Raw genomic sequence first — 25,140 nt, 5'->3', positions numbered from 1 at the left:
TCCTGCTTTTGTGCTTTCCTCTTTAACTTTCATTATCATCATGGTCTGTGGGTGGGTAGGAGACAACAAGGGAGAAGGTGGAGAGCGAGACAGGGTGGAGTGAAGAAAACAATTGTTTAAAAAAATGGAGTGGAGGGAAAAAGGAGCCAGAGGGCAAGAACATGGATAAAGGAGGAGGAGGAGGCATGGATCGTAATGTTGTCTTCTATCACCGTCGATTATAAATGGGTATTTCTGCTATTGTCCCTGTATTATGGGATGCCGTTCCCTCTGCCATGTGTGAAGCAGCAACCACCAGTTTGCCAAGGCTTTTCATGACCCATAATCGGACCCTGTTTTATGTGTTTGGATACCCTATTTCCTGCTTTATATGATTTGATATTGCTGTTATATTGGTTTTAGGCTGTATTTTTTAAAACAAAAACAAACTTGCATGCTGTCGGATCTCCCTGCCAACACACTGCCTTGAGCAGGTAAAGATACTTTTATCACACACATTAAGGGTTAAGTAAAGCTCTTACTTGTCTGTTTCCCTCAGCTCTTGCTTACAGACTGCCCTGGCAACAGAAAGCCATAACCCTTCTGGATTCTTTACTGCTATTATTTGTTTGTTTGTTTCAGTATCATTTATATTTCACCTTTCCTCCAAGGAGCTCGAGGTGGCATACATGGTTTTCCTCCCTCTCCATTTTATCCTCACAACAATCCTGTGAGGTTGTTGTCACTAAAGATCCTAGCTATGAGTTTCTCCTCTGAAACCAGCAAGTGCTTCACTTCACTGAGTACTGCACTGCCACCGTAAAAAACTGTATCTGCTTATATTCACCCTTTGTCAGCCTGCTTGTTCTCTATGATAGCTAGGCTAATATTGTTCTGAGAACATATGGTTACAGTACAGTGTGAACTAGTCTCTAGTATGTTGCAGCACTTGGTAAATTATTCTCAGATAATTACACTATCATCCTACCTGACCTATTCTTCTAACCATCATCCTCAATAATCCAACCCACTCTCCCTCCAGCATTCAGCCCTTCCCAACTGTCCAACTTTCACACACCAGCAGATAAAAGCACCATTCCCCATTCACTCAACCAATCGGCACACAGCATTTCCCAACATTCTAACTCGCTCACTCACTTACCCCTTCTCTCTCTCTCTACATACCATACTTAATATATATAAACCCTATACAAAACATTATCTTATTAACTGTTTATACAATTCATGCAACAATGAAACATCACATGAACACCACTTAGAGGTTTTTAAAAAGTGGTTTATAAATGCTTTTAAATAAATAAACATCTTACTATTTATACAGTCGGTAGAATTAAATGGTAAAGGTTTTCTTGGACTATACCATCATGTCAGGTTGTAGAGATGTATGGGAGAAAGCATGTCAAACAGAATGAGGCTGAACCATTCTTCCTGGCATGGTTGTTTCCTGTGGATGGTTTCATTTTTTGAAGGCCATTCAGATGTTTGATTCCCACCCTTCAGGCTAAAAACTGGCAAAGTCTAAGAAAATTCTCCCGCTTGTACAAATTGGCATTTAAGAGACATCTTCTGTAAGATAATTAGTGCATTTTACTCACAGCAAGGGATTATTTGTCATGCCGCATGTTCAGAACGAAATACTTAACCTGCTACTAATAGGATTGTTATTTGGAATACAATCCAGGTTGGTTACCTGCAGCAACAGTTCTTTTCGTAGAGCCGGTAAGCAGCCAATTTGTGTTAATCATGCCATTTTTATATAGCAGCGAGGATCTTGGTTGTTGGGTGTTCCTGACAAAAAGCAAAAATACAAAGTGAGGGCTTGATCCTTATTCAGCTGAGCATATGCTCAAAACTTTGGCAGAAAATATGCTTTCTCAGTTGGGGAAAAACATTGCTCTCTATTAGGAATGAATTTGATTCTTTGCTTGCTGAAATTCTCTCATTTTTCTTTCGGTACAAACAATTTGTGCATTTTTCCTCCTTGAAATGCATTCTTTCATAACATTGATATTAGCCATATTCTGGTTCTTAAAATGGAAGCTGCTTCTGATGTTACATAGTTATTTCTCACTTTCTCACAACATGTATGCACCCATGCATACTATTAGCAAACACAAATGAGAGAAAACATTGAATTTCTTCATGCTATACTTTGTGTTCTGGCTTTCTGCCCTGTTAAGACTGCAATCCTATATAGGCTTACCTGGGAGTAAGTCCCATAGAGGTTAATGGGACTTACTTCTGAATAGACTTGTACAGAGTTGCACTGTAAGTCAGAGAGTCCATGCATACTACTGCCTAAAGAACAGAGCTATGAACTAGGAAATCCCTGGATGTCCATAAATGCTTGACTACCAAAGATCTCACACATGGGTGGAAATGTACACAGAGACAGAACTGTATCCTTCATGGGTCTTTGCAAGCTACAGTCCCCACCCCCACCAACTCTATCATTTTGCTAGGGAATACTATCTAATATACAGGGTTGCTGTAAAGCAGGGATGGGGAAGGTTTGGCCCTCCAGATATTGTTGGACTACAACTCCCATCATCCTTGGTCATTGGCCAAGGCTAGGGGAGTTGGAGTTCAACATTGGGTTGCCCTTTCCTGTTGTAAGGCTTGCTCAGAAAATCTATGGGAGGCATCTCTAACGCGCAGTGTGAAGTTTAGCAATGGCTATGAAGTTCATTATGTACTTTTGGCAGGTACTTTGAATAGTTTGAGCCTTCCCTGTCCCCGTAAATCTTTCCATATATGTTGTCAATCAGTGCCTTTCTCCATTCAGTGAAGAACTGCTGGATGTAATACCAGTGCGCATCAGCTACTGGAACCATGTCCTGTATGCAAACAGCAGGACTTGTTTGCAAGTTGAAATGTAAATTCAAATCATGTTTGCACTTTACCCAAGGCTGAGAAAATAATGCTGTTAAATAACTCCTATTGAAGAGCTCCCAGCAAGTGAGAGATCTGGATCCATTACAAAGTCACACAACATGGGCAGTCTCCCCTTACTGAAAACCACAGGCATCCCACACAGTTGCGGGCAGGCCTAAAGAAACAGCAGCATTCATTACCAGCAGTTTCTTTCATGAGATGGAAAAACACTGTAGTGTCTGTGTGCGCCAGCAAAGAAATCACCACAAAGCTAGAAAGGAATTCCACTATACGAGGGAAAGAGTTCAGAACAAACCTTATGCCATCGGCCTTTCTGGTTAAAGCCAGGCAACTAGGGATGAAACCATTGTCACCACATAACCTGTGGCAGGGATCAGGCTTTCCCTCTTTTAGCTCTACCAGGTTGTTAGAGCTTTTCCCAAGGAACAGTGTGTGTGATGCTGTCATGCTTTTATGTGTGTGTGTCAGTTAATCAGTAATGTGGGGCAGAACATTTTCTGCGGAACATTTTCAAAAATGGAAGAAGTTTAATTTCATTGGTAACAACTGCAATTACGGTATTGGGCAAGCTTGTCAGTTTTCAACGGTTTAGCTTTGGTAACTAAATGCAATTGTAATGAACATGCTAAATTAGATCACTCTCCTTTAGAGATGGGGGACAAATTCATTTGAGTTTGCATTTAAAGGCAAATGTACTTAATTCACAGTTCCTGAAAAATATGTGAACCAAAATGAAGTGATCCCTCAAAATTTGCACTTCTCTGAATTTTGCAACACAGTTCTCCATCCAAGTAATGTGTACAAAAATAAGTTTACTCTGGTAAAATATGCATAAAATGCATATATTATTGAAAATTCACTAACAGGCAAAGAAAACCCTTGTTGTTTAAGAGCATATCTATAGCTAACAAATATTTCTATCAAACTTTAAAAAGCAGATAAATTGTGCAGCTATGGTGAAGGCACCAGGGGAGCAGGAGACATGACTTCCTCTCTGAGATATTGTACAGCCCTACAAATTTGTAACAATGCAAACACAATTTGGGCTGGTCTTTCACTGTCCAATCCACTTCCTGTGTAGCTTGGAAGAATTTGGTAACGTGCCTCTGAGCATATGATGAGTGGTGACAACACCTGTAATCAGTCCAAATAACAGAAACAAGAAATGTGCTGTGCTTATCTTGTTTTAGCAGGGAGGAAGACAGTTGATATCGTTCAGATAGTCACTTCAAATATGTTTGATTTACTTTGCCATTTTTGTGAAGTTTCCTATAGTAAATCATTTTTCTTTTGCTTGTTTCTGTGAATATGTGAAGTATAGCAACACTTTGCATAATTTACACTAAAAATGTGGAATAATGGCCCTGCTATTTAAAGTTTAATAGAAATATCTATTGGCGATAGGTACGTTCTTGAACCACAAGGTTTTTTATGCCTATTAGTGAATTTCTCTAGTTTTTAACGTGGGAGGTAAGAAATGGGATCCTGTGTAAGTTTGCTGAGAATGGATTGATCATTTGCATGCTTATTGAGTTCAATGGGATTTACTCCCCTTCAATCATGCTTAGGATAGGTGAAACTGACCACAGGGGATGGGGAGGGGAAGAGAAAGAAGGCATGGGTAGGGGAGGAGCACGGAGGTGAGTGTCAAGCCCAGGATGTGACTCAGGAACCAGACCAACGGCTGTAGTTAATTCGTGTTTTATTAGGGTAATGTCCAAACAAAGACTGCGTTTTCTCATGAAGCAATATAGGGATACAGGTCCTGCGGCATTGGGAGAAAGTTGACAGAGCAAGGGACTTCTTCCCGCCTGTTCTTTAAGAAGGGGCCAAACGGGCGCGCAATCTTTCGCTCCTCCTTAACTGCCCCTCAGGTACTGCCCGCCTTCCCCCCCTTCTCTCCTGTCTTTTCAGCTGTCTGTGTGTGCGCGGTGAGGGGGGAAGCATCACCCCCTCCTCTTCTGAAGTTTCCGATTCCAGGATGGGAGATAGGGGAGGGGCTGATGGTAAACTGCCTCCCCGCTTTTCGGCTGTGAGCAGCCCTCCCTCTTTCCCCTCTTGCTCTGAGCCTGAAAGAGGGGGAGGCATGAGAATGTCCAGGGAGGGCTCAGGCTCCCCGTTGCTAAGCGACCTTATCACTGGCAGTTCCTCTGTTTCGTCTTCGCTCCAAAGGGGGGAAGTTCCTCCCCCTTCCCTCTGCCATCCATCCGAATACTCTTCTCCCAACTCTCCGGGATCCAGCTCCCCGGGATTGGGACCCCAGCTCTGCCTTCCGACACCATCCCCCCTCCCAGGCTGTGCCCCCCTCCCCTTGTCTGGCTTGGGACGGTGGGGAAAACATTGATGGAAAAGTTTTACCAATTCTGGAGCATGCACATCAGCTGCATCTTCCCATGATCTGTCAGCCACCCCATAGCCTTTCCAGTGAATCAAGTACTGCAGCTTGTGGCGTCTGATCCTGGAATCTAAGATCTCCTCAACTTCAAACTCAAGCTGCTCATTTACCAGGAGTGGAGCTCCGGGAGGTTCCTCCGGCCGTAACTCACTGGGAGGGGCGGCTTTCGTTAAGAGGGATCGATGGAATACAGGATGTATTTTAAACGTGTCAGGTAGCTTCAGTTGGTACGCCACGGGATTGATTTGAGTTTCTATTTCAAAAGGACCCACCCTCTTGTCTTGTAATTTTCTACATTTGCCCGGCATCTGGAGGAAGCGGGTGGACAGCCATACCTGGTCTCCCAGTTGAAGGGGGGGGGCTCCTTCCTGTGCAAGTCAGCAACTCACTTGTACTCCGTTTTGGCTTCGTTTAACTGCTGTTTCAGTGTCTGTTGCACCGCTTGCAATTCCTTAAGGAAGTTCTCAGCTGCCGGTACCAGCATTCCTTCTGAGCTGCTTGGAAAGACTTTAGGATGGAATCCATAATTAGCGAAGAACGGGGTTTGTTGAGTGCTGGAGTGCAGAGAATTGTTGTAGGCGAACTCTGCAAAATGCAAATATGATACCCAGTCAGTCTGTTGATAGGACACATAACTTCGTAAATATCTTTCCAAAACGGCGTTCAAGCGTTCCGTCTGCCCATCTGTCTGGGGGTGATGGGCGGAGGAGAGTTTTAATTCCGTCTGCAACTGTTTCCACATTGCTCTCCAAAATTTGGCTGTGAACTGAGTTCCTCGGTCTGAGACTACGCTGTTTGGCGATCCATGCAGCCGGTAGACTTCTTTTATGAATAACTTGGCCGTTTCTTTAGCCTCTAAGGCCCCTGCACAAGGAAGAAAGTGTGCCATTTTGGTAAGTAGATCCACCACTACTAAGATGGCTGTCATTCCTTGGGACTTGGGTAGATCAGTTATAAAATCCATGGAGAGGTCCTTCCAGGGTTCGTGTGGGACAGGCAACGGTTGTAACAGTCCTGCTGGTGTCCCTGTTTGTGTTTTTGTCCGCAGACAGACAGAGCAGGACTTTACATAACTCTCAATATCCCGACGCATTTTAGGCCACCAGAAGTCCTTGGCCACGTTCTGAATGGTCTTGTAAATCCCAAAGTGTCCCGCTGTGATGGAATCATGACACTGGCGTAGGATTCTGAGCCTTAATTCCCCTTCTGGCACATATCTGGCAGTTTTGAACCATAACAGTCCATTTCTCCAGTGAAAGGTTACTTCTGAGTCTTGACCTTGTCCCGTCTCCTGCTGATATTTTAGCATGTCTGCATCTTCTTGTTGTGCCTTTTTGAGTTCCTCTTCCCATGAAGGCTGGCATACTCCCAACGTTAATTTCTCTGGCGGGATTACGTACTGAGGCTGGTCCTCGGATTCACTTTCTTTGTATTGTGGCTGTCTGGATAAGGCATCCGCTCTCTGGTTTTTGGCTTGGGCATGGTAAGTAATCTGGAAGTTAAACCTAGTGAAGAACTGGGACCATCTTATCTGTCTCTGGTTCAGCTTTCTGGCGGTTTGGAGGCTTTCAAGATTCTTGTGGTCGGAGTGCACTTCAATTCGATGAGAGGTCCCCTCTAGGTATTGTCTCCAGTTTTCAAAAGAGTCCTTGATGGCCAGCAGCTCCTTCTCCCAAACTGTGTAGTTCTTCTCTGCAGGCTTTAACTTCCGAGAGAAGTACGCACAGGGGTGCAGCTCCTTCCCTTCTTGGTCTAATTGTAGCAGGACCCCCCCGATGGCAAAATCTGAAGCATCTGCTTCCACTACGAAAGGGCGGTTCGGATCAGCAAAGCGCAGAATGGGCTCAGTAGCAAACCTTCTCTTCAGCTCCTCAAAGGCCTCGGTGGCGTTCTCTGTCCATTGAAACTTCTTCTTCCCCCTTAAACAGTCAGTCAGAGGAGCTGTTAATTTGGAAAACCCTGGAATGAACTTTCTGTAATAATTGGCAAACCCCAAAAACCGTTGTACATCCTTTTTGGTGACAGGTTGGCCCCAGTCCAATATGCAGCTTACTTTCCCTGGGTCCATCTCCACGCCTTCCGCTGAGATTCGATATCCAAGGAAGTCTAGAGACTTGAGGTCAAATCCACATTTCTCTAATTTAGCATACAGGTGATTTTCTCTCAGTCTCTTCAACACCGTCTTCACATACTGGTCGTGGTCTTCCTGGTTCTTTGAGAACACCAGGATATCATCTAAGTAACAGATTACATACGTGTCCAACAAGTCTCTAAACACGTCGTTCATGAATTTTTGAAAAATTCCTGGACTTCCACAAAGCCCGAACGGCATGACCAGGTATTCATACTGTCCGTAAGCGGTCAAGAATCCTGTTTTCCATTCATCTCCCTCCTTCATTCTGATCAGATTGTATGCTCCTCTCAAATCCAACTTTGTGAAGATTTTTGCAGAGCGCAGTCAGTCCAGCAACTCTGAGATCAGGGGCAGCGGGTAGCTGTTGGGGATGGTGATCTGGTTCAATGCGCGATAGTCGTTACAGGGTCTGAGTTCCCCCCCCTTCTTTTTCACAAACAATAGTGGCGCTCCAGCAGGGGATTGTGAGGGGCGTATGAATCCTCGCCTCAGGTTTTTATCCAGGAATTCCTTCAGGGCCTCCCTCTCATTCTCTGTGAGAGAGTAGATTCTCCCTGATGGGATGCTGGCTCCTGGCACTAGGTCAATCGCACAGTCGTAAGGGCGGTGGGGGGTAAAGTCTCTGCCTCTTTTTCATCAAACACATCTTTGAATTCTTCATACTTTGGCGGCAGGGTCACTTGCTCGATCTCTTGCACTGCCTCCGCTAAGGTGTTCTTGATTCCTTCAGGTTGACAGTTCTCCTGGCAATACTGTGAGGTGAACCACACCACCGCCTCCTTCCAACTTATTTTGGGTTCATGCTTTGCTAGCCAGGGCATTCCCAGAATCACCTCAAAGTTCGAGAGATCTGACACGTATAGCGAAATGAACTCTTCGTGCCCAGGGATTTGAAGTTTCACTTCCTCCGTGGCTTGTGTCACCCCTCCTGAATTCAGGGGTCTCCCATCGATAGTCTCCACAGCTAGGGGAGCGTCCAGTTTCCACCGGGAAATTCCATGACGCTTGACTAACTTTGCATCAATAAAATTTGTGGAGGCTCCACTGTCAATTAAGGCAGTGGAATTAAACACCACTCCTCTGGAAGTTGTAATCCGAATAGGCAAGACCAACACCCCCTTTGAGGGAGGTTGGATCGTTGGGGGGCCTTTATACAGCGCTGCCCCCAGTCCACCGGCCTGCACGTGGACTGGGTGTTCTAGTTTCCCGATGGCTCAGCTTTCCCCCCTTTCAGTCCACAGTCTCTGGCCACATGGCCCGGCTTTGAACAATAAAAGCATAAACGTTCCCGGCGTCGTCTTTCCTTTTCTTCTTCTGACAGTCTTGGCCTAGCCCCTCCCTGTCCCTCAGTTGCATTACCTGCCATCCCTGCAGTGGGAAGGGTCTTGTTGCGGGATGCCGAGGCTGAGTATCTCGGGACCTCCTGCTTCCTTTCCAGGCGCCTTCCTTCCATCCGGTGATCTATCTGTAGGCATAGCCGGATGAGCCCTGGTAGGTCAGCGGGGGGGGAGGTCCTGGCCAACTCATCCAGGATTTCAGCATTTAATCCACTCCGGTACATAAACATCAGGGCGGCGTCATTGTAACCAGTTTCCTGGGACAGAATTTTAAAAGCGTTAGTGTACTCGGAAACAGTCCCTTTAGCTTGCTTCAGAGCGCCTAGTTGCCGCGCTACTGTTTCAGCCCTTTGCGGGTCTTGAAACATCTCGGTCATCTCCTGTATAAATCCTCTGTACCTTCCTAAGACAGTATCCTTTCTCACGAGATACGGAGTCACCCATTTTGCAGCTTCTCCCTCCAGGAGGCTAATCACGAAAGCTACTTTAGCCCCATCGTCTGGAAATTCCGTGTGCCTGACATCCAGATATAACTCACATTGAGCCACGAAGGTTGCCAACTGATCACTTTGTCCCGCGTATTTTGGGGGCAATCCAATGGGAACCTTTACTACGGCAGCTGGAGGGGCTGTTCGCATCTGGTCTATCGTGGCCTTCAAGGTTTGATTATCCGTCTTCAGCACCTTGACTGCTGCTAGCAGGGCTTGAACATCCGTCTGCAAATCAGCTACCTTAGTCCTCAAGAGTTCCACTTCTTCCGTCTCAGAAGTGGGGTTCGTCCCCCCCGCTGCTCCCTTTGACATCTTGTCCCAGTCAAGTGAAGAGAGCGTTGAGGGTGATTTAATTATTTAAATCACCAGACCAACGGCTGTAGTTAATTCGTGTTTTATTAGGGTAATGTCCAAACAAAGACTGCGTTTTCTCATGAAGCAATACAGGGATACAGGTCCTGCGGCATTGGGAGAAAGTTGACAGAGCAAGGGACTTCTTCCCGCCTGTTCTTTAAGAAGGAGCCAAACGGGCGCGCAATCTTTCGCTCCTCCTTAACTGCCCCTCAGGTACTGCCCGCCTTCCCCCCCTTCTCTCCTGTCTTTTCAGCTGTCTGCGTGTGCGCGGTGAGGGGGGGGGAAGCATCACCCCCTCCTCTTCTGAAGTTTCCGATTCCAGGATGGGAGATAGGGGAGGGGCTGATGGTAAACTGCCTCCCTGCTTTTCGGCTGTGAGCAGCCCTCCCTCTTTCCCCTCTTGCTCTGAGCCTGAAAGAGGGGGAGGCGTGAGAATGTCCAGGGAGGGCTCAGGCTCCCCGTTGCTAAGCGACCTTATCACTGGCAGTTCCTCTGTTTCATCTTCGCTCCAAAGGGGGGAAGTTCCTCCCCCTTCCCTCTGCCATCCATCCGAATACTCTTCTCCCAACTCTCCGGGATCCAGCTCCCCGGGATTGGGACCCCAGCTCTGCCTTCCGACAGTGAGGAAGGGCAGAAGGGAAGGGGGGATGGGAGCAGGCAGGAGGAGGAGGGCAGGTTTGATCATTTGTGTGCTGATTGAGTTCAGTGGGATTTACTCCTGTGTTATCATGCTTAGCATATGTAAAACTGACCATGGGGAGGGAGGGAGGGTTGGAGTGGGAGGAGAGGAGGAAGAGGGGAGGGGAGGAGGAAGAGGGGAGGGGGGAAGAAGGGGGAGGAGGGGAGGGGAGGGAAAGGAGACTGTGATCATTTGCATGCTTATTGAGTTCAATGGTATTTACTCCCATGCAGTCATGCTTAGGATAGGTAAAACTGATCATGAGTGAGGAGGAGGAGGGGACAGGAGAAGGAAGGAGGAAGGGAGGGGAGAGGGGGAGGGTCGAGGGGAGGGGAAGGGGAGGGAGGAAGGGGGGAAGATTGGAAGGGGAGTGGGAGGCGGGAGGGAGAGGTAAAGGAAGGGGAGGGGAGGGGCAAGAGGGAGGGGATAGGATGGAGTAGAAAGGGAGGGCAGTTTTGATCATTTGCATGCTTTTTGAATTCCATGGGGTTTATTCCTGTACATTCATGCTTATGATCTCAAACCTTTGTCTAGATTTACCCGTCTACCTGCAGGGTGGGCACCTGTATGAATTGTAATGCTTATGTATTAGGACTGAGTGCTGCTTCATGCACTATTGGCTTACAGACAGGATGCAACCCACTGGGATGTTTTCATGTGCATGCTCCCACTGATTGTTCTGCAGCTCCTATTCATTCCAGTCGGACCTCCCTTGAGCATGCTTTTGGTCAGTTCTGTTAGGATACCAGACTGGTTTTAGTGGGACTTCAAAGCAAGAACATATCAGTATCAAGAAACCTTCTAAATGGGGCAGATGTTCTGGTTTAGGTGCTTATGGCTTTCTCACCTGTTTGTCAAGTCAGACATATACTGTGCATTTTGGGATTTGTCATAGCATAAGAACATAAGAATAGCCCTGCTGGGTAAGGCCAAAGGCCCATATAGTTCAGCATTCTGTTTTCTCACAGTGGCCAACTAGATGCCTATGGAAAGCCCACAAGTAGGGCCTGAGTGCAACAGCACTCTCCCCACTTGTGATTCCCCGCAACGGGCTTTCAGAGGCATAGCAAATGCCCCATTTTCCCTGGGCTAGCCAGAAACTGTTCTGTCAAATGTTATTTCTTCTACAAACTGCAGCGATGCCTGCTATGCATAGCCCACTGTCCATAGGGAGTTTTCAAACAGTAAGCCACTATGTAATTAAATACTGAAGGTGAAAAGGGTGCATAACTTATTCTACAGAAGAGGATTTTCACATCCCTTCAGATTAATCCCGAGCCTTATGAAGCCAAAACAATTTTTTCTGCCCGTAGTTTGTTTGTTTGAGTGGGGAGGTGGATCAGATTCAAGCTTATGCTGGAAACCAAATCATACCCTCCAAATAGAGAATATTAGCTTATTTTTCTAGGCTCTGAATAACCCCCATATGTCACTGCACTTTCCTCTCAGTGCTGTTGTCATACGACATAGTGGCTATAAGAAACTGCCTTATGCTGAGTCAGTAAACTAAAGGGCCTTTTGGTTGCAAAAGCTTTCTACTGAGTCACACTATTGGTCCATCTTCCCTTTTGCAATCTAATCTGACTCTAATTCAGGGATGGAGAACTTGTGTTATTGCAGTCCAGCTCCCATCAGCCGTAGCCAACATGGCCAATGGTCAGGGATGACTGGAGCTGTAGTCCAGCAACATATGGAGGATCACAGGTTCCCCATTCCTGCTTTAACCAGTTATACTACGTCTGGAACCTTATACTTATGAGCCATGTGCTCTACTACTGAGCTATATATAGTGTGTGCTGTGCTTTCCTTCTGCAGCTTTGTATGTACTTTTTATAGAACCATGATTGGCTGCCAGACTAATCATGATCCTTTCCACCAGCTTATATTGATGGGGAAGTATTTCCTGCAACTGAATCTTGGCTGGTAGGTTTTTATTTAACATTCATTTTCTGTGTATTGTGGTTCTGACCCATCCAAGCTGGGCTGACAGTGCAGTTTCCAGTAAGATGTGTGAGCGCAATGCAGTGATTTGCTGTGTTGTGCTAACACAAGGAGGCTAAAGTGTCATCATATCAACAGGACACGTAAAACGGATAGAATTGCACTAAAAAAAAATCCTAATAATCAGCTTGCACACATGTACCCAGACTTTGGATATTGTCATGGGCAGTGATCTGTCTGTTGAACAGTGGAAAAGCTTCAACACCCCCACACACACATACCTTGAGTCATACCTCCAAGAAGAGCAAATCATCTTGGCACTTCTGCATGTTACTTGAAATGTAGAGAAAACACCAAGTGAACAAATACCGGAGGCAGCAAACGCTGTGAAGTTACAGCAAAGAGTGTCCCATGGTGGACTGATGCTTTTATCAGAATTTCCTTTTTCTGCTCTCCCTTTCTTTTTCTTTCCTCCTTTCAAAGTAATGCATGTTGTTGACTCACAGTTCCAGCAAGGGAGGGTGTTTTGTTTTATCTCTTCCTGCCCACATATGCAAAAGCCTGATAACTCTGCATTAACAAGCAGCTTTCATTTTTAACCACCCAGTCAGCTGAGCAGCAAAGCATCTCCTGAGAAAGAGCACCCAAGTAAATCATGTTGGATGGCCCGTGTCACTTTCCAGAGATGAACCCTTTGATAGGTGGGATTTATGTTGCGCGCTTCCCTGCAACTATTAGGGAGAGAGTTGAGCTGGAGGAAGGGGGAGGTAAATGAGGCTCTAGTCCAGTGATGGCCAGCGTAACAACAAACATGCCACAAGTCGCAACTACAATAAGGAGATAGTGCCACTCGCTTGTCACTGTCAGGGCTGGGATGTCGGCAGCAGTCGGGAGTGAGCCAGGAGTCCTGGGATCAGTCAGTAGTCTGGACCAAAGCACAACTCATGACTGAAGGACAAGCCAGGAGGTAGAGTTGAGGTGCAAGTCAGAAGTCAGGACCAAGGAATAACCAAAAGATGCAGGAGCACAACAGAGTCCAGGAGGAGCTTGTTGATCAGGCAAAGGCTCAACTGGAAGAAAGACCCTTTTGATACTCCTTCCAGACTTGGGGGGGGGGAATCATCAGAGCCTGAAAGTACTTCACTGAGTACCTGCAATTTAGTGATTTACCACATGGGGCAATAGCATTGGATCCAGCAGGTCTTGACACAGGGGGCCAGACTACATGGCCAGTATTCACATAGCATTGTCCATAAGTGCAGGATCTTTTTGACAAACAGTGTGGGGGTCCAGTGTGGAAAAGGATCCTACTATATGGAGTAAGGGGGGCTTCAGTCCTCCTCCCCCACCCCAGCAGGCCCATCTCTGGCTCACACCCCATTCCTGCAATTTGCATTGCCTAAAATAGTCCAACTGGAATGAATGGGAACTTTTTTTAGCACTGCATATTTATTTATTTTATTTTATTATTTTATTTATAGCCCGCCCTTCCTCCCAGCAGGAGCCCAGGGTGGCAAGTGCGGGGCCACGTATATGGATTGTGCCTCTAGTATGGGGGCAAAGAGTTAAACAGCTCTACACACACACACACACACACACACACAGCCACTAGAATCCTGATCGAGGTTGGGTCCCACACTTATGGGTGGAGTGATGTGACTAATATCACATGTAGAGCAGTGCAGCCTGACTCTACGACTAGCCATGCCCACAGAACTGCCTTCTTCTGTCCATCCAGGCATGCAACAAAGCCCCACTCTGCCACTGCTGACACCTATGCTACAATTATGTTGTCGTTTTGTCATCATTTTCAAGTGGAGGGCTGTCCATCCATGCACTGCACCAAACAGACCAGCATACTCAAACTGAGATCTCAGGGTGTCACAGCCAGAAAACAATATGAAGGTGGCCATGATGGAGGTAGTCCCAGGCTAGTTGTCACCACCACATAAATCCTTCGTGTACAATCAGAAAGTGATCCCTGGAACTCCACAATAGTAAAATAATATAGGGGCCTATGCATAGCTTTTTATGTATTCCAGGTGGCTTTTCGACCATACCATTATTACATAGTGGCAGGAGGCCTCTCTGTGTGTGTGTGTGTGTGTGTGTGTGTGTGTGGCCTTGTTTGCATGTGATGCTAAGCCAAACAATGACTTGACTTGAACAAGTATGTGTGTGGGTGCACAGGAGGAAAATTATGGCTGCTTTACTCCTCCCCTGCTTTTGCTCTGCTGCAATACCAGGAACTAAGCCATGATTTGATATACCATTACATCCAAATTTGGGCTCATGGTTTGTGTCTCTCCAAATAAACTACAAGGTGTAATCCGGGTTTGTTCTTGGCTTATTGTTTATGGTTAATTGGGAGAAAATGAACCACCAACCCAGTTCAGACTTAACACTAGGCTAAACCACATTGTGGCTCCCAGTAGCACAGCAGCTGTATGTTGCATGCAAATATGTGTCCAAACTCCAGTGGCCTCCTAAGGAGAAGCAATGTGAGGAGAGTGCTCTTCGGGGCAAATAAATGGCTAGAGGAGGAAAAAAAGGAAATAGACTGCCTTCAAGTCGATTCCGACTTATGGTGACCCTATGAATAGGGTTTTCATGGTGAGCGGTATTCAGAGGTGGTTTACCATTGCCTTCCTCTGAGGCTGAGAGGCAATGACTGACCCAAGGTCACCCAGTGAGCTTCATGGCTGTGTGGGGATTCAAACCCTGGTGTGCCAGGTAGCCTTTTTCCTATTCATTGTTTCCCTATTTCAACTCTCACCCAACCTGTTTCCCACCCAAAAGGGCTCCAAGGGTGAGCTAGAAAAACATTGTAGAAAAGGTGGTGGAGAAGGGGGAAATGCAGTGGGGAAGCAGAATATAGGGAAAGGGCTAAGCACACAGACACCCGTGCATGCATTTACCCTGCAGTTTTCATCTTCTGGAAGATGGGGCTTCTGGGCTTTGGTGTATACATTTGCAAGAGCTGTTCAGAGCTTCCTTTTACCAAAACATAGAAGACAAGGTGGCAAATGTGAGTGGAGTTTGCAAATTATGTTCAAAATATGTTAATACTGGGCCACAAGCTCACTGGGTCTTACAGCAGCATTGCTTCCAAAATGTTCCCAAGATGGGAACATGCTTTGCATAAAGGCTTCTCTAGAGTAGTTTCTTTAGGGTGGCACTATTTTAGACACGATAGTGTCATGCAGCTGCACTAGGATGCCACAGCAAAATGCGTATGTGGTTACATCTTGTGTGGCCATCAGGACTATTTACAGAGTTTCTACTCATGTAGAAGCACTGGGGTTGAGTCATGCTAGGGCTTTGGAAAAGTTCTCTCAAATCAGCTTCAAGCTGATTTGTAGTTCAAGACTTTGTAGTTAATCCGAAGGGGTTATATACATTCTGAAACTGAATAGACACAGCAAGATAACATTGTTCTTTGGCCAGTGAGCTTTATTTGTGATACCATTTATACCTTACTTTTCATCAAAAGATCTCGGGGCAAGTGCCAACATTTAAAATACATAAGCCAAAATATAAAAAATAAAATATACAATTTCCTCTTAAAACTTTCATGATAAAAAAAATCAGCCTGTATTTTGGTTAAAAGATTTCATCACTCCAACGCCTGGAGGAAGATGTTCAAGGATAATATTAGCACCAGCTAAACCCCTGAGAGGAGGATGTTCCAAAGCTGGGATGCCACTGCCAAGAAGACCCTACCGTGAGCCACAGAATCATGAACCTCATTCAGTGATGATATTCCTAGCAGGACCTTTTCCCCAAGGAATGGCTGGGAAGACTACAAAAGCCACATCAGTTTACACAAGAAGGCTTGCATTAAGATGATGAGAGCCACAGCAGCCCCAGTATCCTGTGAAGAGGCCGTATCACAATTGGGAGGAATCCCTTTCCTTAGGCTGTGATCCTGTAGCCCCTGGGAGTTCCATAGGATATATCAGAGCTCCCTCTCTGATGTCAGACATGGAATTCCAACATCAGAAAGCACCTGGGAAGAAGTAACAGAACAGATACCGTCCTTAAATACTGGCCTATATATTTGGTATAAGCTAAGATGAAAACTTCCCCAGAGCTATCACCTCATACACATCCCTTTTATAATGAATGTCTGATGTATACACAAGTGATGTTAGGGGGCCTAACATTATTGTATTGATGGGAGTTGGATGAACTAAGAAAAGTAATGAATGGTAATGTTGTAATCTCTAATTTAATGGACAAAAATAGACCATGGTGTGACGCCCTTCCCTGGCTCTCCCTGTCAGGTTCCTACCTGCTCGTGGCTACTGCCTTTCACTAGGCACCGCCAGGGACTCCACCAGTCTGGACCGTCCTTTTTTTTTTTTTTACAATAATTTTTATTCAAATTTTCATAAAACAAAACAAAATCATAAAACATTCAAAGACAAAAAACAAAACAAAACAAAAATGATTAAACAAAAAAAATAAAATGTTGACTTCCCATTTGTCGCAGATCAAATCAGTTATAGGTCTACAATATATAACAATCCTGTCTCTTAAATTATATTATAAAATCACTTTCCTCCAGTAGTTATCTTAATTAATCATCAAATCTCATAAACATTACTTTATTCTTTCCACAAAAAGTCAGAGAGGTTTCAATTCTTTAAGAAATATATCTATCAATTTTTCTCCAAATAAACATGTCGATTAATCCATCTCGTTAATAATAATAATAATCTTATTGTCATAACCATAGTCCAAATAAACATATCGATTAATCCATCTCATCAAAATCTGTTAGGTCCAATAATTTCAATAGCCATTATTCCATTATCCATATTAATTCCATCTTCCATCTTCAATAGTCCTGTTAAGTCCAGTAATTTCAGTGTCCAATCTTCCATTATCAGTATTCCATAATTATATAATCTTTCTGTCATAGCCATAGTCATATAATAAGAGTCTGATGGGAATTTCCTCTATCCCAAATATTTTCTTGCCATCGATTCTGAATAAGTTGCTGAAATATTGTTGTAAAGTCATATCTCTGTTCTTCTTTTTTACAAAATGCACTGGCTCATCTCTTGAGAGTTTTTCCATTGTCACATGGCTGCAGTTAATTCCATAGATTTTCTCTATATCAAGCTCCATCACATCATTCCAGTCCAGAAGATTATCCAAGCCATTGATAACTTTATCTCTAATATCTTCATTAATTTCTTCAGAGATAACGTTAAATTCCAAACAGTAGATTTTATTTCTAATATCCATAAACTCCAGATCTTTTTCCAATTCCACATTTGTTCCAATCTGCAGGGCTTGTATCTTCCCTTTATTTTTTCTTTTCTCATCTCTGATCTCATTCTCCTCTCTCACAGGATCCCCTATTTCTTTAAGCTCCTGCGTCATTTTGCTCAGTTCAATTTTCAGCTCCTTACTGCCCTGTCGCAGGGTTTGTTTCGTTATCTCAATCTCATCCATTATTTTCTGAAACATAATTACTTCCAGATTCTCAGCCACTTTCTTGATTGCCATTTTTAAAACCACGAAAACAAAACAAAAATAAAGAAGAACCACTTCTTATTTCAGCAACAATTGGGTTAATATTCCAGGCTTGATGACATCACAGTATAAACAGAGCAGCCTGCCTTATCTCTCTATGTTCAAGAATACAAAACAAATTTAGTTCCCAGCATCAAAACAGTTAGTGGCGTCGTGAAGAAGCAGATTTGTCAAAATAAAATAGACCAAAAAGAGAATAGTCCCAGACAATATAATGTTCCAAAGTTCATATTTTTTATTTTTTTCTCCTCGGAATAGAAATCCCTCTTCTGTTTATATCTTTAGAATGCACTTCCAGGACAGCTTTTTGCAATAGAAACAGAGATAAGCTGTTAATTTCGTGAATAACAGAGAAGAGTTATAGCTCACCCAGAAGTTCTTTAAAGCTGATTCATTTGACAAATCTCTTTTTGCTGCAACAATTTAAACCAAGTAAAAAAAAGAATAGAAAGAAGGGTGCTTGCCTGTTAGTCCGTTTTCTCTTTGAAGAAAAGATAAACGTGTCGCATTAATCAGATAGAGCTTGTTCGGAAGTCCGTCCGGCATTGCTGGCTGGACCTTTTCTCATAAATTAATGAAATCCAGTCCTCCCAACAAAAACAGGCTTTTGAGGTTGATCTCTACGTTTCTCCCTGCCCGGGAGAAATTTCATCAGTCAAAAAAAAAAATGTTCTGACTGATTTATATCTGAATAAGCTTCTTCTGAGGTGGGAGCCTGTCTCAAAAGCAGGCACAAGCGAAGTCACCCTTCCCGGAAGTCCCCTGGACTGTCCTTTTTTTATGGTTTCTCTCTCCGCTCTAGCACAGATCTCAATAGATCCCCCTGCTAGGCAGCACCACCAGTCACGTTCTACAACCAATGTTCCCAGAGACCTTGCCTGAGTGTCTCTATCCGGTTACATTCGTGACTGCGTGCCTATGCTGTTCCCAACCCCCTTGTATCAATGCAGATAACTCATAACTCGGGGTTGCTCTGGATACTTATAATGTTATCTTCTCCTCTTCACCGCTGCCACCATTTGTTACTGTTTCCCTTCAGCCTTGGTTATTACCTTACCCTCCCTTCTGGTCTGTGAAACCCCAGCCAAGGATCAGGCCTTCGGTAAACCAAAATAGTATTTATTAAATAACATTAATAACAAGATAACTTTGATAATGATCTACAAGCTTATGGTTTCATCTATTACTGTGATATTTGACTTACTACTAATCCGAACTCCACCTCCCTCTTTCTCCACACTCTCCTGACATACACCAACTCACACCCACCTCCAAACTCCACCAAAACAACCCACTAACGTCCACCAAACACCTCTCAAACAACCCACCAACGTCCACCCAGATTCAACTGTCATCCTTCCATTTATACTCTCAGCCATCCAAACACTCAGCCAATCATCCAGCATTCTACTGCTCATTTATTCCCCCCTCCTCTTTCATTCCACTTACCACATATCTTCTATACAAACAGCACTTACCATATTTACATTAATACAGGAACATCACACATGGCTTTTTCAATATTTTCAGATTAGAGAAGCTATAACATGCTTAATTAGAAAATTTGGAGAAATAAGATCAGAATCTAAAACAGAAAAGTTAGAAAATGATAACGTTTAATCACTAAACTCTATCTGATAATATTAAATGTAGAGGAAACATCATATGAGAAAATGGAGTAGAGATCTTCAACAAGATATTTCTTTGGAAGAATAGAAGTGGATATGGGGTAAGGTTGCAACTAGACCAACATCAGTCGACTTAAAAAGAAAAAAAAGTTATGTACGAATGGTATGTTACCCCCTATTGACTTAGTAAGATTTACAGAGATGTTCAGGATACATGCTGGAGATGTAATTGGTCTAATGCTGATCTTTTGCATATATTTTGGCATTGTCCGAAGATTCAGGGGTACTGGAATCATATCTGTGAAACAATACGAGATATGCTTGGCTATTCTATTCCAAATAATCCCCCAATATTGTTACTAGGTTATCTTACAGATATTGTTCTTAAATTCTGTTCTCCACATTTCTGCAGCAATTTGTGTTTGTTTTTTTTAAACAAATCCCCGTGAAAATTCTTCATCATTTTCGTGCAAATTTCTTCAAATAAACAAATTTTTGCAAGCAACATTATAACGAATACTATGCATTTTGTATGTTATTTTCACTAATATATTCATTTTTATGCAAAATTTTCCCCTAATATATGAATTTTTAAAAAGCATTAAACCAGAACTGTCACTACAAGCTAAAATGATGAAACTGAGGTTATCATACTTTGGACACATCATGAGAAGATATGATTCATTAGAAAAGATAATAATGCTGGGAAAAACAGAAGGGAGTAGAAAAAAAGAAGGCCAAACAAGAGATGGATTGATTCCATCAAGGAAGCCACAGACCTGAACTTACAAGATCTGAACAGGATGGTCCATGACAGATGCTCTTGGAGGTCGCTGATTCATAGGGTCGCCATAAGTCGTAGTCGACTTGGAGGCACATAACAACAACAATCTCCCTGGAAACAAAGCAGGATGAACGCTCAAAAAACAGGTTGTCTGGAATTGCCCTAGGTGTCTGTTCCTTTCATCGTGAAGCTGCTTCTGGAGTGGAGTCTTCTGCCCGGTGCTGGCAACAGTGCAGGTGGAGCATTCCAACTGGTGTTGGCCAAAGCCCGTCTGTACAAATCCATAAACATCACCTCCTTCAGCTTGACAGGACAATAGAAATGTTTGTCTGAATGCACACTACATCTTGCCTGCGGACCATGTTTTGCTTCTGCGATTAGACTTTTCACAGCCTCTGGGACCTGGAAGCTCATAAGGGGAAATGTGCAAATAAGTCACACTGGGGCTGGGCCTTGTACCAGGCTTGCCTTTGTACAGATAATAATTTTTTTTCTGGTGCTGTGGCTTCTGTTCCTTTTGCACTGTTTCTCTGGCAGATATTTAATGTATCCTTCATGGGCCATGGCCAGGTCAATGGTAAAAAAGCCAAAGATAAGGATAAATGGTTGTGTCAGTGTGTGAGTGCACTCAGAGATGGCTCTGCCACAAGGCCCTGCATTCCGTAATATGCCACTCTTTGTTCATTACACCCAAGGTCATCTGCATGGAAACCGTATCTGTGCTACTTACAAGCTTGCCTGCTGCTGCTCTTTTCTTCCTCACTTGGCATCCCAAGCCTATATAATTCAAGACACAATTGCCCATTCAGTAATTGCCATCAACCATTGCAAAGCTGGAGGGAGATGAAGGAGGTTAGGTAAGGGAAACCATTGCATTGTGCACAGCACAGTGTGTACAATGGCCATTCTTATGCCCCATCCCATCCCAGAAGAAAGATAATCTGAGCAACAGTCATCTGGGCTAAATTCCTGTTTATCACTCTATTAGTAAAGGGACATATATGGACATGCTGGGTGCCAAAACTGCTTGAGCAAGAAGGGAAGGAGTGGACATAGCCAGGAATGTCTGTGGTGGGTAAAGAACCTCTGAGATTTACAGGACAATGCTAGCTGTGGGGGAGAACTGTCCCTCCCAGAAATGGCTTCCTGGGTAGAATGGGGCCCCATGCTAACTTCCTGGACGATGGGTTACTGAAAGGGGCAAGGTGGTGGTGAAGTCCTAAGAACACAAGAAGAGCCTACTGGATCAGTCCAATGGCCTATCTACTCCAGCATCCTGGTCTCACAGTGGCCAACCAGTTGCCCATGGGAAATCTGCAAGCAGGACCTGAATGCAAGAGCACTCTACCATCCTGCAGTTTCCAGCAATTGGTATTTGGAAGCACACTGCCTCCACTATGGAGGCAGAACATAGTCATCATGGGTAGTAACCACTGATAGCCTTTTCCTCTATGAATTTTTACAATCCTCTTTTAAATCCATCCAAGTTGGTGGCCATCCCTGCTATCCTGGGGGCGAGTTCCATAGCTTAACTATGAGCTGTGTGAAGAAGTACTTTTATCTGTCCTGAATCTTCTGACATTCAGTTTCATTGGATATCCACAAGTTCTAGTGTAATGAGAGAGGGAGAAAAGATCTCTTTATCCACTTTCTCCATGTCATAGGGATTCAGCCTGTGCTGGATGGGGTTACACTCCTCCTGAAGACATAGGTTTGCAGTTTGGGTGTGCTCCTGGACTCAGCTTTGAACTTGGAGGCCCAGGTCTCTGCAGTGGCCAGGAGTGCTTTTGCCCAGCTAAGACTGTGCGCCAGCTGCGCCCGTTCCTGGAGATGCCTGATTTGACTACAGTGATGCATGCCTTAGTTACATCCCGTTTAGATTACTGTAACGCACTCTACGTGGGGCTGCCTTTGAAGACTGTTCAGAAACTTAAACTGGTACAAAAAGCTGCAGCAGAGTGCTAACTGGAGCTGGTTACAGGGACCATAGAACCCCCTTGTTACGACAGCTCCACTGGCTGCCAGTTTGTTTCCGGTCACAATTCATAGTGCTGGTTTTGACCTTTAAAGCCCTATATGGCCCAGGTCCAGACTATTTGTCAGACCGTATCTCCCCATATGAGCCTGCCCGGGCGTTGAGATCCTCAGGAGAGGCCCTTCTCTCTGTCCCAACACCTTTGCAAGCATGATTGGTGGGGACGCGAGATAGAGCCTTCTCGGTGGCTGTCCCCAGGTTCTGGAACTCTCTTCCTAGGGAAGCACGAATGGCCCCTTCCTTGCTATCCTTCCGTCGGAGGCAAAGACTTTTTTTATTCCGACAGGCTTTTGGATTAGAAGATGTTTAAGATAGGGCCTCATAAGGTCTGTTGTATTGTTCTATGGTCCTATTCTTAATGTTTTAAATTGTCTTAGTATCTTAAGTGTATGTTTCATGGTTTTAATGTCGCAAATAGTTTAATTCTATTTTAATTGTATATTTTTGTATGTTTTTTTTACCTATGTGTAGTTTTTATTTGTAAGCCGCCCTGAGTTCCAGTTTTGGGAAAAGGGCAGGGTAAAAATAAAGATTCATTCATTCATTCATTCATTCATTCATTCATTCATGTCATGCATAATTTTATACACTTCTATCATGTCACCTCTTACTTCCTTTTCTCTAAACTAAAAAGCCACAAATGCTGCAACCTTTCCTATAGGGGAGTCGTTACATCTCCTTGATCGTTTTGGTTGCCCTTTTCTGAAGCTTTTCCAGCTCTACAATATCCTTCTTGAAGTGAGACAACCAGAATTGTACACAATATTCCAAATGTGACTACACCATAGACGTATATAACTGCATTGTGATATTGGCAGTTCTATTTTCAATACTTTTCCTAATGATCCCTAGCATGGAATTTGTCTTTTTCACAGCTATAGCACACTGGGTTGGCATCTTCATTGAGCTATCCACTGTGACCCCAAGCTCTCATTCCTGTTCAGTCACTGCCAGTTCAGACCCCATCAGCTATATGGGAAATTAAGATTTTTTGCTCCAATATGCATAACTTTACACTTGTTTACATTGAATTGCATCTGCCATTTTGCTACCCATTCACTCAGTTTGAAGAACTCCTTTTGGAGCTCTTCGGAATCCCTTTTTTGTTTTAACAACCCTAAAGAATTTAGTATCATCAGCAAACTTGGTCACCTTGCTGCTCACCCCTAGCTCTAGCTCATTTACACACAAGTAAAAAAGCACGGGTCCCAATACCAATCCTGGGGGACTCCACTTTCTGTAGCCCTCACTAGGAGAACTGTCCATTTATTCCTACTTCCTGCTACTTAACCAATCCCTGAACCACAAGAGGAGCTCTCCTCTTATCCCACGAATGCCAAGCTTACTCAGGAGTCTTTGGTGAGGTACCTTGTCAAACGCTTTTTGAAAGGTCAAGTACACTATGTCAACCAGATAACCTCTATCCATATGTTTGTTGACACTCTCAAAGAACTCTAATAGATTAGTGAGATAGGACTCACCCTTGCAGAAGTCATAATGGTTCTGCTTCAGCAAGGCTCGCTCTTTTATATGCTAGTTATTTTATCTTTAACAATACTTTCGACCAGTTTTCCTGGAACAGATGTTAAGCTAACTGTCTGGGATCCCCCTGGATCCCTTCTTAAAGATTGGTGTTACATTGGCCACTTTTCAGTCCTCAGGTACAGTGGTGGCTCTGAGGGACAAGTTACGTATTTTTGTTAGATGAACAGCTATCTCATATTTGACTTCTTTGAGAATTCTCAGGTGGATGCCATCCATACTCAATGCAATACAAAAACACTGGTAGAGCCAATCCGGTGCTCCTGCTGCTGCATTTGTGCTGCACCAACTGCTTTGTCCCTCCTCCTTTCCCTTCTTGTAAGCAACTGCACTCCACCTGCTGGGAAGCTGGCTTAGCAGCTCTGCTCTACTGGGCGGAAACTCCCTTCACTCTCAAAGAGGTGGGGACTGAGGAATAGGCATGCATATTGTCACTGAACAGTAGCAGCAGAGAGCAGTCTGCAGATATCAACTCTTGCTGGACCTGGGAAATAAAGGGAAGCATGTGGCAGGCATCTCATTTCTGTTCACCCTGGCATCTAAAGGGCATTGAATTGGTCTCAGTAGATGCACACCCTCAGGCACACTCCCTCTGAGACCAGTACCTTGGAAGAACTGTGAAAACTGTATTCACATTGGGAACCCATGCATGCCCCACAGGGAATATGTGCAAATTCTGTCCTTACGTGAAACTCATAAATGTGGGGTGATGGTTTTAAGATCTTAACTTGCACATCCTATTATTGCCACTTGACTGTAACATGCTATGCAGATTAGGATGAAAGATCATCAAGGTTGTTAGTAATTTTCACAGGAGTGGCCAGCGCTGGGGGGGCAGTGCCACATCACCATCCTCCTGATAGGGTGGGTAAACTGGCAAGAGCACCAGATTGGCTAAACTGGTGCATCTACACAACATCATCGACACTGCTGCCCTGTCCCACTCCCGTGGCATCCCAGTAAGTGGCACTGTCTGGTACTGCATAGAAAAGCTTCAGTTTCCTCCAGTCTGGCATTCAAACAGTAACAAGCACATCAAACCTTTGGAACCAGATTGGCAGACATCTCAGTGAAAGCTCATACCTAGAATGCAGGTATGTAATAAATTCATTCAGCAAACCAGTTAAACGAGACTGGATGGATTGGATGATGCTGTTGCTTACATGATCAGGCTCTCGACATTGCCTCATGAACAGTCAAAGTTTTTTGGTGGGGGGCAGATGCTGGTGTCCCTCAGTTTGGGGGATATTTAACAGAGATGTGCATTGTTCTCAAACTTCAAGCTGTATTGTTCTAAACTTCCATTGAGGCCTTAGCCTTGGGTCTTCTTCATTCATACTTGAAGCATGGCTTTAAGCTGCATGGGTAGAACTGAGGC

At 44.2% G+C, this 25,140-nt stretch overlaps 1 protein-coding gene and 1 long non-coding RNA gene across 2 annotated transcripts in view; one reads left to right on the top strand and one right to left on the bottom strand.

Annotated features, from left to right (window-relative positions):
• The window catches only part of LOC133380024 (uncharacterized), a 44,306-nt gene extending 31,622 nt beyond the window's left edge, over window positions 1–12,684 (bottom strand). Inside the window, exons 1-2 of the long non-coding RNA XR_009761335.1 lie at window positions 12,508–12,684; window positions 1,691–1,788 (exon numbers count right to left, since the gene is read on the bottom strand). This is a non-coding gene — a long non-coding RNA (uncharacterized LOC133380024). The remainder of the gene's footprint in view (window positions 1–1,690; window positions 1,789–12,507) is intronic.
• Window positions 1–25,140, top strand: part of LOC133380023 (heparan sulfate glucosamine 3-O-sulfotransferase 3A1-like) — a 120,132-nt gene that overhangs the window by 84,484 nt on the left and 10,508 nt on the right. The gene's annotated exons all lie outside the window — the stretch shown is intronic.

The sequence above is a fragment of the Rhineura floridana genome, chromosome 3 (genome assembly GCF_030035675.1).
Source record: "Rhineura floridana isolate rRhiFlo1 chromosome 3, rRhiFlo1.hap2, whole genome shotgun sequence".
Lineage (NCBI taxonomy): Eukaryota > Metazoa > Chordata > Lepidosauria > Squamata > Rhineuridae > Rhineura > Rhineura floridana.
This window is presented reverse-complemented; position numbering and strand designations above follow the sequence as displayed.